Here is a 16,484-nt window from a genome sequence, read left to right as displayed (position 1 = left end):
TGATGCGAAAGAAGTGTTCCAGCAAGGACTCAGAACACTAAAACGCATGACAGCGATGATTAAAATTGAAGAAAACGCAAGCCCAAAATTTTTTAAGGCCAGACCGGTACCTTATGCGATCCGCCCAGCCGTCGAAGCAGAGCTGGAGAGTCTGGAACATTCAGGTGTACTGTCCAAGGTAGACTGGAGCGAGTGGGCTACACCCATCGTCCCTGTGATGAAAAAGTAATTGAGCAGCACGCCTGGGGAACCAAGGAAGGTTCGCATCTGTGGGGACTTTAAGGTAACAGTGAACCCGGTCCTTCACACCGTACAATATCCACTTCCGCGGATTGAAGATATTTTCGCCTCACTATCTGGAGGGAAACGCTTCACTAAGATTGATCTGGCCCAGTGGTATCTGCAAATGGAGGTAGAAGAAGCATCAAAAAATACCTCACAATCAACACCCATAAAGGTCTCTACCAATACAACCGGCTGGTATTCAGGGTAGCATCAGCTCCGGCTATTTGGCAGAGGGCAATGGAAAAAGTCCTGCAAGGGATCCCAGGGACCCAGAGTTATTTGGACGACATCCTGGTCATGGGCGAAAATGACAGTGATCACCTTGCCAACCTGGAGCAGGTGGTCACTAGATTGCAGGAATATGGGCTCTGAGCTAACTGCCCCAAATGCGAGTTTTTTAGAAAACAGATCTCGTAAGTATTGTGGCCACGTTATCGATAAAGAGGGGTTACATAAGTCCCCAGAGAAGATTGAGGCAGTAGTCAAGGCTCCAGCACCGGAAAATGTGTCACAACTGAGGTCGTTCCTCGGGCTGGTAAACTACTACCATAAGTTCTTGCCAAATTTGTCTACAATACTACACCCACTGAACACCCTACTGCAAACTGGGGTGCCATGGAAGTGGAGTGACGAATGTAGACGAGCTTTCCAGAAGAGCAAAACACTAATCACATCGAAAGAGGTATTGGCCCATTACAACCCAGCATTACCAATTCGGTTGGCATGTGATGCGTCACCCTACGGCATTGGAGCGGTGCTATCGCACAAATTCTCGGACGGCTCAGAGAGGCCAATAGCCTTTGCGTCACGATCACTAACCTCAGCCGAGCGTAACTACGCCCAGATTGACAGGGAGGCCCTCAGCCTAGTGTGGGGAGTGAAAAAGTTCAATCACTATCTGCACGGGCAGAAATTCACCTTGCTGACTGATCACCAGCCTCTTGTCTCCATTTTTAATCCGAAGAAGGGCGTTCCGGTGATGACTGCGCAACGACTATGAGATTGAATATAAGGGCACGAAACAGCATGGAAATGCTGATGGGCTATCACGCCTGCCACTGCCTACTGCGGAGGAAGCACCGGCAGTGGATCCTGTCGAAATATTCCATTCGACTATAGTTGAATACCTACTAGTAACTAACGCTTGTATCGAAAAGGAAACCCGAAATGACCCGAAACTGTCTCGGGTATATGATTTGACGGTGAAGGGATGGCCAGCACATGGCGACTCACTGTTGCCAGCATTCTCGACAAGGAGAGAACAGCTGTCAGTGTGCCGGGGGACCTTGATGTGTGGATCCCGAGTGGTAATTCCACCCAAGTTAAGGGATAGAGTGCTCAATGAGCTTCATGAGGGTCATCTGGGAGGGGTAAAAATGAAAAGCCTAGCCAGGGCTTATGTGTGGTGGCCGGGAATCGATAAACAAATCGAGGACCTGACCAAGAGCTGCTCAGGATGCCAGAAAGTCCAAAATGCACTACCACAGGCCCCTCTACACCCATGGGAGTGGCCCTCATCTCCATGGCAACAGGTACATATTGATTTTGCTGGTCCATTCATGGACTCAATGTTTTTAATAGCCGTGGATGCGCACTCGAAATGGCCTGAGGTCATCAAAATGTCCTCCACCACCACGGAGAACACTATTGCAGTCCTATGGACCATTTTTGCCAGGAATGGCTTGGCAGAACAGATTTGCTCCGACAACGGACCACAGTTTGAGTCCGAAGAGTTCTGGAGGTTCTTGAAAAAGAATGGGGTAAGGCATTACACATCCGCCCGGTATCACCCAGCCACAAATGGATTGGCTGAGAGGTTCGTACAAACCTTTAAGAAGGCAATAAAGGCTATGTACAATGACAACATTCCGCTGCAGCACAAGGTGGACAATTTCCTGTTTGCCTACCGGAATGCGACACATGCAGTCACCAACCAGGCCCCAGCCATGATGTTCTTTAACCGAAGGTTAAGATCTCGCCTGGATTTGCTCAGACCAAACGTACGAAGAGATGTTGAGAGTAAGCAATTCCAGCACATCCATGAGAAGCCAACAAGGAGCTTCAATGTAGGGCAACCAGTCTTGGCCCGCGACTACCGAACAGAAAAATGGCAGCCAGGAACGATGTGCACACGGCAGGGCCCAGTAATGTACACAGTGGACGTTGGGGAGATCATCATGAGACGCCATGCTGACCAGATCCTAGAGTCACAGGAACAAGTCAACCCCATGCCTCGCCCATACGTACCTGGTGATGAACCCAACGTACAGGTCGCATCTACCCCAGAAACAGTAGCATCGGAAGCTGATGAACCAACCGACGACAGGGGGCCAGAATCGCCTCCGCACCAAGAGCAAGACACTCGGGAAAGGTGCTATCCAGAAAGGATCAGGAAGCCTCCCCAAAGACTGAATATATAAATGGACTATTTTCAGCTAATGTTGCATGTTAAAAGTGTTAATTGTAATTAGTTTGATATTTAATTGTTAAATGAGTGTTATGGGACTGTTAATCTAAAAGGGGAGGAATTGTAATGTATATACCTTTAAGGGGGGAACTATCTTTTACAGCTGATGTATACTGTAGTACCGGCAGTGACCACACCAGTATATAACACTGAGTAGTAACCTGTACAGATCAGTTCCCGTGTGAGCCATGTTGAGTAAACACCTGTTGTACCATTCTCCTGCAGTCTGTGTCTTATTATACACAGACACAACAGAGGTTAAACAATTCCTATACTTTATCTTCAGTGCTGCTTCCTTTCCCCAAACCTCATGGATAAGTTGTAGCTGAGACATGGGCAGGCGACCTGTCTCCAGCACTCTGCCAACATTGCTCGGAGTTGGCTGCATGACCCTCCCTGCAATTTATCATTCCCAAGTGGTAATGTGCTGGCCTGCACTCAGCACTTCCCCACATCACTGTGATGGATCTTTCCCTCTTTTCCATAGGCTCAGATTTACAATATGTTCCCTGTTCAGTTCTGCTATTGTGCAATAATAATTTCCTAACTACCCTTGTTGCCGAGTCACATAGATCCTCCGAATTTAAACCTGCCACTTGGCTAAACTGCGATGCAATCTTTTCTCCAGGTCATTTTTTTCTTTTCTTCCATTTCTTCCATTTCTTAAATCCACTAATTGCCAATGAATCTCGATTTCATTAAGCTCCTGCGAAAAGCCTTGACAATCTCTAATTTGTACAAATTGTACCATTTAATTGTGCATATAAATGACACATTTTGTAGATTTCAGTCCATTTATGTTAATTGTTGCTCTCCATTGCATCATAATCATTATTTCATGTCATTCTAAACAACCACTTTATCAATGTTTTGCGAAGGGGTATCACTGTTGGATTAGGCCAGAACAGTGGTTTCTTTCCCTCTGCCAGCTCAGACAGTACTGCACCTGGCTTACAGGAGGCAGAGAATGGCGATATATTGTCCTACTGCACACATAGTGAGCACCTGATCTCAGCTGGCCTGCATGTGTGCAGGAACAGTAGTGCAATGCAACTTCCTATAGGGAAGGAGGAAACATAAGAAATAGGAGCTGGAGTAGGCCATTTGGCAGTCTGAGCCTGCTCCGCCATTCAACAAGATCATGGCTGATCTTCTACCTCAACTCCACCTGCCCACAACTCCACCTTCCAGCACTATCCCCATATCCCTTAATTCCCAAAAATTTATCGACCTCTGTCTTGAATATACTCAACAACTGAGCATACACAGCTCTCTCGGGTACAGAATTCCAAAGATTCACAACCCTTTGAGTAAAGAAATTTCTCCTCATCTCAGTCCTAAATGGCCGACTCCTTATTCTGAGACTGTGACCCCGTGTTCTAGATTCCCCAGCCAAGGGAAACATTTTCTCAGCATTAACCCTGTCAAGCCCCTTAAAAATGTTATGGGGGTAAAATATCGGTTGCTTTGCACCTCCCATTAGCGCCCTAAGAGGGCGCTAACTGGGCACAAAGCAACTAGCGCCCAGGCGCGGCGCTGCCAACGCCTCCCGCGAAATTCAGCGGGAGGTTTGCGGCAGCAGTAACTGTTAGCTTGCCCCGGCCGTGATCTTCAGTAGCGCCCCCTGACTTACCGCCGGACGCTATGTCTGACAGGGTCAGGGGGGCCTACCTGCAGCGCTAATTAAAGGCGAGGTGCCGGGCGGCCATTTTTGTTGCTGGCTGCCTGCCAGCACCTGCCCCCGTTGCCGTCCCCGGCCTCCTCATTTTTCCCCCTATATGTTTCAATTAGATCACTTCTCATTCTTCTAAACTCTAGGGAATATAGGCCTAGTCTACTCAATCTCTCCTCATAAACAATCCCCTCATCCCAGATACCAGTCTAGTGAACCTTCATTACATGACCTCTAAGGCAAGTATGTCTTTCCTTAGTTAAGGAGACCAGAACTGTACACAGTACTCCAGGTGTGGCCTCACCAATACCCTATGTAATTGTAGTAAACTTCTTTACTCTTGCACTCTAATCCCTTTGAAACAAAAGCTAACATACCATTTGCTTTCCTAATTGCTTGCTGTACCTGCATGTTAACTTTCTGTGATTCATGTACAGTACAAGGACACCCAGGTCCCCCTAAATGCAAACATTTCCCACTCTCTCACCATTCAAAAAATATTCTGCTTCTTTGTTTTTCCTACCAAAGTGGATAACTTCACACTTCCCCACATTGTATTCCATTTGCCATGTTCTTGCCCACTCAGTCAACCTGCCTGTATCTCTCTGCAGCCTATTTGCATCCTCCTCATAGCTTACTTCCCACCCAACTTTGATATGTTACACTCAGTCCCTTCATCTAAGTCCCTTGATCAGCCATGATCTTATTGAATGGCGGAGCAGGCTCGAAGGGCCAAATGGCCTAATCCTGCTCCTATTTCTTATGTTCGTGTGTCATTAATATAGCTGAGGCCCAAGTACTGATCCTTGCGGTACTCTGCCAGTTACAGCCTGCCAACCCGAAAAAGTCCTGTTTATTCCTACTCTCTGTTTTCTGGCCTTTAACCAATCCTCATTCCATGCTGATATATTACCCCCAATCCCATGAGTCCTAATTTTATGTAATAACCTCTTGTGTGGCACCTTATCGAATGTGTTTTGAAAATGCAAATACATTACATCCACTGGTTCCCCCTTATCCATCCTAGTTACATCTTCAAAAAACTCTAACAGATTTGTCAAACACGATTTCCCTTTCATAAAACCATGTTGACTTTGCCTAATCATATTCTGATTTTTGAAGTGCCCTGTTACCATGTCCCTAATAATAGATTCTAGCATTTTGCCTACTACTGATGTCAGGCTAACTATCTCTGCAGCTATCTCTTTTAAAACCATAGGATGCAGGTCGTCCGGTCCAGGGGATTTGTCGCCACTTAGTCCCATTAATTTCTCCAGTATTATGTCTTTACTTATACTGATTTCTTTAAGTTCCTCATTCTCTCTAGACCCTTGGTTCCCCATTATTTACGGAATGTTTTTTGTGTCTTCTACCTTGAACACTGGAGGGAATTGACTAACTTAGGCATCCAGTGTGAAAATGGCTCCTTTCCAATTGCCAATAGCTTCACTCGCTTAGTGGATCTGTGTAAAATGAAATACTTTAGTCAGTAATTTCCGTGTGAGATGAACTCTGGGAGCAAACCTGGGCAACTGCTGATACGCCTACTGTTAAGATACAGAGATGTGAAACTTGAAAATTCTCCGTTGTAGTGTAATTATTCAAAAATAAACCTGCACTGGGCATGCATGGGCTGATTTTTGGGGTAAGAATTCCACTGGGCATTGTGTGTTGTGAAATATGTTTGTGGAATTTTGTTTGGTTTGCTATTTCCAGCTAAATTGTAAATGCCATCTTTTGTATAATAGTCAGCAAATAGTGTAATAGTATACTTTAACCTTACTGGCTAAGGCTGGGAATAAAAATTTGGAAAATCCTGACAGGCCGAGAGGGATATAGAAATATCATTGCGGGAGCGGAATGGACATTGGATGCACCCAAAAGGTCCAGAGGACGTCAGGTAACATTTCCCTTGCCCCTCCTTTCCCAACACTGACCGGGCCCAGCCCCCTATTGTTATCAGACTTTTGATTGCTCCTAATGCTAACAGGCCCCAACACTTCCCAATACACACTCCCTGGGATCTCCTCCCCACTCCTTAAACCCGCCCTTCCAATACTTCCACACCTCAAGACCATCCCTCAAAAAAATCCTAGATTCTGCATGAACTCTTTCATTACTTAAACCCCTCTAGCATGCTTAGACATGCAAGAACCATTTCAGTACTCCCACATCCCAGATTTTGGGAGTAAGAGAACTGTGAAGGCCAGGATTTGGGAGTGCTGGGAGTGGGGATCATGGTATGTGGGAGCAATTGAGAAGGTGCAGGATCAGCAGTACCTCAAACAGCTCACTTCATTTAAATATTAATTTGGGGATGCGTATGTTCTGCATGCTACTTCTGACTGTTTTGATGTGCAGGTTCTCCGATCTAAATCCCATCCATTTGAAATGGACTTTCACAATTGCTTAGCAGCAGTAAGTTTACAGAGGTCAGGAGAAAAATACATCTTGTGTATTTTAGCCATTTCTTAACAATTGTTCTTTATTTTTTACACTGGCACTTAGGTTCCCTTGAGCCTTTGTGCCAACTGCTATAAATTATTATTCTTGATCTTGTGAAAATTCTCCCTCAAAGTACGCCCATGTTCAGTCACTTCCACGTTTAAAGCAATAGCAACAAGATTTGGATAGAAGGTGGAATGGGCCTCGGGCAGTGCTGGGGGCTGGTCACTGCTGATTTGGCAAGTGTGTGCTGCTGCTTTTAGCTTTAAGAAGTGAGCATGTGCTTGTGAACAGTAATTAAAAATGGATAAATGCTATATACCTGTGTATACCATCCATGTTAATCCTAAATGCAGTACCTCTTGAGGCTCTCCAGAAGGTTATCCTCTTATTTTGGCACTCCACCAATGCCCCATTCTTTAAATTTCCCTTGGAAGCAGTTTTCCACTACCATTACTACTATGCTCCCTATAGTTGTCCTAATCTGCACCTGAAGCAATGCTAATTAGCTGACCCGCAAAAACTGGGTGCAGATAACACACACCCATTTGAGTCCACCTAAATCCCTCCAGTAGCCATTTGGGTCTAAACTACATCAATGTTAGAAAATGCCTGAATGACTTTACCAATCACACTTAAAAATAGAGGGAAAACATGTTGGGGTTCTGACCTGCAGCCTGAAGAGCAATAAAACTCCAACCTCACCTACAGTCAGACTTTGTGGGCTTAAATGGACAGCAGACTAATACATTCTGCAATATATGGTATAATTTGGGCCTAATAAAACAGTGTCTCATTTGATTTAGTGCTAACAATGCCATGGGAGGTCTGCGAGTAAGATCATTAAAAAACAATAGAGCTAGCACGGTCTCTTCTGCATCCCCAACTCCCTTCATCACACTTCAAGTGTCACATTTATATTTCTGTGTCACACTTAAATAATAAAGTATAAAGAAACAGAGCCAGTCATTTAAAAGTCCCCCACTGGAAATGTTCACTCCTTCCCACCAATCGGGAGAGATGTAGAATGGGTGGCTGATCCAATATCACCCATTTTACACCATCGCTTAAAGTAAAAATCACCCCCATATATTTCAATATATAGTTATCCTGTATCAGCACTTTATAGAGAAAAACGAGACATCTATGATGACTGTTACCCAGCGTGTTTGTTGATTTAATCAATTATCATCGACAGCAATGCAGTGTCAAAATCTACATAAAAACAGAAAATGCAGAAAATTAATTCTCCAAATTCCTTGAACGTGTTGTCGCTTCCCAAATCAGTGCCTATCTTTCCAGCAAATTCATGTTTGAATCCTTTTATTGGAATTCCACCCCTGCCAGAGCACTGAACCAGCACTAATCAAAGTCACAAATGACATCCTTTGTGTCCATGGTTCACTATCCCTCTTTGTTGGTGCTACATAAGTGCTAGTTGTTTTTGTTTGATCAGCATCTGAAAGAGAAATATAGGTTAGCATTGCAAGTTAACTGTGGTCAGAGCTGAAACATTAGGCTATCTTTCTCTTTCAGATACTGATTGATCAGTTACATATTTTCAACTTTTCTATTTTTATTTCAGACTTCTAGCATGTATGGGGTAACGGCGGGGGGGGGGGCTGGTTAGTTCTCTGTTTGAAAGCTCTAAGGATGGATTTTAAAATCCATGTTATGCTTTTTTTATTACACTGTTTATAACTTTATGAACAAAAGGATAGATTCTTTAGCTGTTTTACAGAAGCTGGATGTAAAAGAAAATTACATCAACCTACGCAGAGAAATGTATGACCATAATTTTGACATTTCTTTAGTTAAAGTACAAGTTATTCACAGCAGACCATAGAAAACAAATCCAGGTTTTACTTGTTGTTAGTTGGCAAAAATAAATCCTCTTTTCATCTTCTGTGTTTACCTCCACTGTCAAGTGCATCAAACTTTAGACATCAATATATTCTCACTATGAGAGCATGTCCAGTGAGCTGAGTGCAGATCAGACAGCTTAAACATTATGTAGTGTTTTTGATGGAATCTTGTTTTCCCCATCATTTTAAGTTTCCACTAATATAAAAGAATGTTGCTTGTAACAGAAGCTAAGACTGCTTGACTCAGGTTTCTGTGCAAAATAACAGTACTAAGGATCGATGTTTAACATATGTACAGGAAATGATAGGTTCCTGCTTACTGTATATGTAACATAATAGCCTAGAACTCAAAATAAAGTTGCAACTCAATTACTGTATTAAATGCATGTAGTTCTAATTTTACAGTGCTGGCCCTGCTACTTTTCCCCTTGCCTACTGCATGCTACCCAGCTGCTATTATGTTTTAGCCCCAGACCCAACGTTGAGGTAAATGTTGCTAAGAAACATTACATGCAGTATCTATTAAAGACAAGTTTAAAATCGGAGTACATTGGAAGATGAAAACATGACATTTATCGGACCTGTGGGATTCAGCAGGTTGTCAGTGATTGGCCTGCACTGAAGCTTTGTTTGAAGGTTATGTGAAGCTTTTGTCATAAAAAGTCAGCAATGCTGACATGCAATATCCTCAGTGGGTTCAGACTGAACTCCAAAAGATAAACACAAAGGCACGATATATGAGATATTGAGTTCAGTTCCTTTGCTTCTTGACTGTTGTATGTTCAGACTTGTAATCTAGCTCCTGAACTTACTATGCTTTTTGTTTGTTTCAGGTTATGTGTTAACACCACCATTCACAGTACATGTTCTTACTGCAAATTTTGGATTAAGAGAATAAAACTTGCAATTTCTGTTTAACACACAAGTATTTGCTTTAGCTAATGTATGAAACATGGAAGATTTAGCAATTTGTATTGGTCGCAAATAGGAATGACAGATTGTGCTTCTCTTTTTTAAATTTCTTTCTTTTCTTTGTAGTAGAGATAATAACGACACATAGTGACCCAGGTAACTCGTCGATAGTCATGATAAAATGCCTTTTGTAAAATACTGGACTATGGCTGTGAATACATAGGATTTCCCTGGGAGTATTGGAAAAGTCTCCGATTATACTTCTATTCTTTGTGTAAACATTGAAGGATCTAAAACCTCCAAAATGCCCCTGCTAGGCTTCACCTCGGTTTAATATCACAGCAAAAACCATTAGTGCTATAGTGTGATATCCCATAAACCATGTTCCTGTTTGGCATGGCTTTAAGACTTTGTTGGATGTAAGAAATGTATGAACTTTATTCCCTATTCTGCTGTTAGTGAGGATTTTATATCTACTGTCATGGCACATATGTACTACAGAGAAGGATTCTGTTTCTTTGGCCTTATGAATGTGGCCAACCTAAGTAGAGTAATGATCGAATCTAAATCATAAGTGTATAATTGTACATTGTTTGATCACCGGCGCACCATGGCTGTACTGTGTACTATCTACAGGATGCACTGCAGTAACTTGCCAAGGATTCTTCGACAACACCTGTCATAGCCATGACCTCCACCATCTAGAAGGACAAGGGCAGCAGATGCATGTGAACACCGTTACTTCCAAGTTCCCCTCCAAGTCACACACCATCCTGATTTGGGCATATACCATCAATCCTTCATAGTTACTGGGTCAAAATCACAGACTGCTGTAGTTCAAGAAGATAGCTCACCACCACCACCACCACCTTCTCGAGAGCAACTAGGGATGCTAGTGATGCCCATATCCCGAGAAGGAATAAAAAATTGATGATCAGACTAGAAACTGCAACATTTGGGCTTGGTGCAAGAAGACTTTGCTAGTTGTTTTGCAATACATAAGTATAAAGATGGTTCTTGAATTATTGAGAAGATGCCAATGAAGGGATCTGGTTAACAATTGCATGGAATTATAGCTCAGGAATGGGCTGCTTGGAGCAACCAGTCAGCGTGTGTTTATCCTGCACATAAACGGTAGTCCTAATCCCATGTCCTCGCTCTGTTCCCATATCCTTTATTCTCCTTCTACTACCTATCTAACCTATTCTTAATTGTTGACATGGGCCAGAATTCTCCTTTCCTTGGCGGACCTGGTGTGGTTGGTGTCCCTGGCGAGTCCTGACCCCGCTGCTGGCTCCATCCCGCTGTAGAAAATGGACTTGCCTTAATGAAGTCTATTAAGCCCGCCCAGTGCGTTACCTGGCCCAATGAGATAGAGCGGGTCTGGTGACGTTGTTTATGACACGTTTTAAGTCAGGATCCTTTAAGTTTAATCTAACATAGTGGGTGTTGAATCTTTACTGCACAATAATATAATTTATTTATGAGTGACAAATATTTAAATATATCATTAAGTAATATGAAGCCATCTACAAATACGATCAAGAACATAATTTAAAAAATACATTAATTGGGAAGTTATTGGTGCTTGAGTCACAAATCTATAGACTTTTGTATCAGTAACTAATAAAAGATGTGTGGGTATAGGTAATACATAAAATTAAGCAGATTTTAAATGTATCTGAAAAGTGGTAGATTTACAATCTTATGCAAGTTCAGTGGAAGAGCTGCGGAAACCCTGACAAACAGTGCAAGTGGTGCTTACAGTGTGTTTCTGGGATTTCTGCAGCTCTTCCGTTGAAATCAACTATGGACAAGTGAGAGAACCTCTGCAGAAATTCACCCTAAAGTCTCAGACTGAAAAATTAAATTAGTTATATTCGGGAATGAAAGCAATTTGAACCAGTGGAATGAGTGATGAGAATTAAATTGTTATGGTTGATGACTTGATTTAATGTGTAACTGGACAATCACAGTATACTGTGAGAAAAACCTGACCAGAAACAACACAAAAAATTATTTAAATGTATATCTAATTTTTTATAGTGCAGATCAATTCACTGCAATTACTCTTGAGTTGGAAGGCAACAGCCGAGAATGGCCAGTGAAAAATGTATTTCCCTCACCATCCAGGGTAGCACTTACATCCCTTCAGGAATTTCTGAATTAATATGTACCAGTAGCTTTTCAAGTAGAACAGAATCTCCATCAATCTGTTAGCTGATGTAATCAACATGTTTTTATTTTGGTTGGTTTTCCATGCTCTCAAGTAATCAGCTGGAGCAACGGCCATGGAGCTCACACCTCAGGTTGACAGACGTGGTTCCCAAACTGCGTGAATCCCGTGGCCATGCAGGGAAATTAAAAAAGTAGGGGGAAAAAGGCTCTTAAGTGCCTTTAAAGTACCTCATAATGATTTCAATTGGGTCCCCGCCGCTGCAGGTCAGGTCGACTCCACGTTGACAGCGGGAAAGACGCGTGGGAGTGAGATGACAACAGGTTCCCGACCCGTTGTCAAAAATAACAACTTTCCCACCGACCTGTCACCGATCGCACCTGCTACCACCCCGGAAAATTCAGCCCATGATCTCTGCTTCAATCACTATTTTCAATAATGCATGAATTCCACAATCTCACAACCTTCTGTGCAAAAAGGTTCCTCTTGCTCGCTCTCTTAAATCTCTTACATGTTATCTTCTGCCGTCAACCATTGGAAGCAGTCTGTTGCTATCTAATCTGTCCCATTTCTTCATAATTTTAAACAACTTTATCAAATTACCCCTGATCTTTTCGGTTTGAATGAAAGGAGGCCAATTTTTCAAGTCTTTCTTCATATTTGTATTTCCTTATACCAATCAACATCCTAATGAACCTGTGCTGCACTCTTTCTATTGCCTCAACATCCTTCCTATAGCTGGATCCTAAAACTGTAATCCATACTCCAACTGTGATCTTACTCAAATTTTATATAAATTCACCATTACATCTCCACTTTTATATTCTATACCACTTGCCATAAAACCCCATTTTTTAAGCTTTTTTAATGGACTAATCCCCTTGCGGTGCATGCTTTTAATGTCTTGTCAATCTGAACCCCCAAGTCCCTTTACTCTTCCACATTGCAAAATGTAAACTTCACATTTACTGATATTGAATTCCATCTGTCACCATCTTATCAATATTCCCTTGCTTTTATTATTCCCTTCCCTTATTCCTTTGGTCCTCAGAATTACTTACTATGGAATATGGGCTAAAAATTCATTATAGCCCAGGAATCTTTAGAAAAGTTTGAGAATTAGCTCAAGGCACTAATGCTTTAGACTGCACACAAAATTCATTCTCAATGCTCAAAGAAATGATTGGGGTGCTAAATCAAGTCTTAAAGGCCTAGCTTAGTGGCGTTACACTCAAAGGGTGGACAAATATCGAGTGCAGTCTAATCTCAACTCATCATTGCCGCAGGCTTTTCCCAGTACTTAAAGGGGAGGTTCATTGATACTGCACCACCTCATTCGCAGCATTGCTGGCTGTGCAGCTGCCTCAGCAAGGAGAAGTACAACAAGGAGAAGGAGCCAGAGGACCGAAGCAGGTGTGCTCATGGCAGACGCTCCTCAGTCGGGTGGTCAAGGTGATTGAATGCTTCAACAAATGCTACATACCACCATCTGTACCACAAGCTTCACACATTGCCCAAAGCACCACACTCCCAGCGCTCACCCACCAACAATCTCTACCTACCAACATTCACACCCACATCTCACGTCTTGCACACAATGACAGCTATTCAACTATGGCAGACACAAGGGTCATTAGTTATTAGAATGAATATGGTATGTGTGATATGATTATGCATAAATTTATTCATGGAGTTTGAACTATTTTGTGGTCTCTCTCATTTCATCTTTGTGCCCAGGAGGACGCGGTGATATGGCATGACACAGGGATAGTATGATTTGCATGTGGTGAGCAAAAGGGATCTGCGGTGTGAGGCTGGAGGTCTGTTTGGAAGTTCTGTGGCCACCACCTTGGTAATGCAGAGCCATCTAATACACTGCTTCTCGCTTAATTGAAGGTAGGAGAAGTGCTGTCAGAATACCCTCAGAGGGTAAGACCTCCTGGTGAGAGCCTTGATATCTCTTCTCATCTCTCTGTACACACGTTTCTGTATTTCTGGCTGCCTACGCTCCCTCCGCCATAGATCCTGGAGGGTGAGGTGGCATGCCAGTACAGCCCCCATTAATGTTGCTAAGTGTAGCAGTTTGAATCTTTGAACAATAAATGTAGCCACTTTGCACTTGCCTAAAGACTGCTGATAAAAAAGAAGCTTGAAATTACTCATACAAACTGTTCCACTGGCTGAAACTGACAAGAATCCACTGAAACTAACCTGCCCTGACAGCTGCGAGTGATTAATGCTGATACCTTTAAATAACGTCCCCGGAGCTGGCTTCCGTCAGCTGTGCGCCTGCTTTCCCTGTCGCTGTCTGGTGAGGGCGCAAAGATAAGTGGCGAAAATCAATTTTGCAGATCGGGCGCCCAGTGAGCATTAGGAGCATTAGTAGAGCCCAACAATCTCTACCTATCAACACTCACACCCACATCTTACGCCTTGCATGCAATAACAGCTATTCAACTATGGCAGGCACAAGGGTCATTAGTTATTCGAATGAATACGATATGTGTGATGTTTATGCATAAATTTATTAATGGAGTTTGCAATATTTTGTGTTCTCTCTCATTTCACCTTTGCACCCAGGAGGACACTGTGATATGGCATGACACAGGATAATCAGAAGAGCAATCCAGTTAGTCCCACTCCCCCATATCTTTGTTTCATCTGCAAATTTGGACACCACTCCCTCTAACCCTGCATCCAAATCATTGATATCATAGTGAACGGAAATGGCCTCAGAACAGAACTCTGTGGGACACCGCCACCCATTTCCAACCATTCTGAGAAACTGTCTTTAACTCCTACTTTATGTTTCCTCCCTTCTAACCAGTTTTTAATCCAATTTGCTACCCTCCCCAATTACACATCCCTTAATCTTTTCCAATAGTCTCCTGCATGGTACCTTGTCAAAGGCTTGCTGAAAGTCCATGTACACCACATCCACTGCATTTCTCCCATCCACCATATCCATCACCTCCTCAAAGAACTCTATCAGGTTTGTCAAGCATAATCTTCCCTTCTAAAATCCATGCTGGCTGCTTCTAATTATTTTCTATTCATCGAGATAGTTCATAATTTCATCTTTAATTAAATATTTAAAAAATTCACCTACCACAGATGTTAAACGAACAGGCCTATAATTAACTAGGTTAGCTCTGTCATTCTTTTGAAGATGCGGATTAAATTGGCGACACAGTCCTCCAGAAAACATCCACTCTCACTGAACCCTGAAATATAATTTCTCGGGCCTCCACTATTTCTTCCCCCATTTCCATCAGGATCTTCAGATATATCCTGGCAGTTACCAGCACTTTGCCCTTCTTCAGTTTAACTGACTTCTCTAATACTTTCTTTTTATTTATTGTAATATCTCACATCTAATTTTTAGCTAATTCAGGATTAAACTCCTCCCCAGCTATTTTGTATACTCTGAATTGAAGTATTTGTTAAGAATAATGAATTTAATGAAGCAGTCCATGCCCGCATGCAGCAAGACCTGGACAACATTCAGGCTTGGGCTGATAAATGGCAAGTAACATTCACGCCACACAAGTGCCAGGCAATGACTATCTCCAACAAGAGAGAGCCTAATGACCTCCCCTTGAGATTCAATGGCATTACCATTGCCGAATCCCCCACCATCAACATCCCAGGGGTCACCATTGACCAGAAACTTAACTGGACCAGCCACTTAAATACTCTGGCTACAAGAGCTGGTCAGGCTGTGCATTCTGTGGCGAGTGTCTCACCTCCTGACTCCCCAAAGCCTTTCCACCAGCTACAAGGCACATGTCAGGAGTGTGATGGAATAATCTGCACTTGCCTGGATGAGTGCAGCTCCAACAACACTCAAGAAGCTCGACACCATCCAAGACAAAGCAGTCCGCTTGATTGGCACCCCATCCACCACCTTAAGCATTCACTCCCTCCACCACTGGCGCACCGTGGCTGCAGTGTGCATCATCTACAAGATACACTGCTGCAACTCACAAAGGCTTCTTTGGCAGCACCTGCCAAACCCACGGCCACCACCACCTAGAAGGACAAGGGCAGCAGGCACATGGGAAAACCATCACCTGCAAGTTCCCCTCCAAGTCACACACCATCCTGACTTGGAAATATATCGCTGTTCCTTCATCATTGCTGGGTCAGAATCCTGGAAATCCCTCCCTAACAACACTATGGGAGTACCTTCACCACACGAACTGCAGCGGTTCAAGAAGGCGGCTCGCCACCACCTTCTCAAGGGCAATTAGGGATGGGTAATAAATGCTGGCATTGCCAGCGACGCCCACATCCCATGAATGAATTAAAAAAAAGCTCTGCCAATTCCCATTTATCCTCTACTAACTCACTACCTTTTCCTTTCAAAGGACCCATCTCACATTTAACAGTTCTCTTCTTACTGATATATTTGTAGAATATTTTACTGGCTTTAAAAATATTTTTTGAGATTCTCTCCTCATGCTCCCTCGTTGCTTTACTTATCCCTCTCTTAACGTCTTTCCTTATTTTTCATGTTTTCTCTTATTTTAAATTATTTTTTATCATACCTATAATCCCTTCTTCAATTTTAGTTTTTTTTAATCTCATTATTTAACCACAGCATTCCAAAACTTGAAGCGGTTGTTTTAATGCTATGCATTTATTCTGCAACTTTGCAGT

Source organism: Somniosus microcephalus, chromosome 5, assembly GCF_052327205.1.
Source record: "Somniosus microcephalus isolate GS21.2 chromosome 5, FLI_Smic_1.0, whole genome shotgun sequence".
Classification (NCBI taxonomy): domain Eukaryota; kingdom Metazoa; phylum Chordata; class Chondrichthyes; order Squaliformes; family Somniosidae; genus Somniosus; species Somniosus microcephalus.
The sequence above is the reverse complement of the archived record's forward strand: the minus strand, read 5'-3'. Positions refer to the sequence as shown.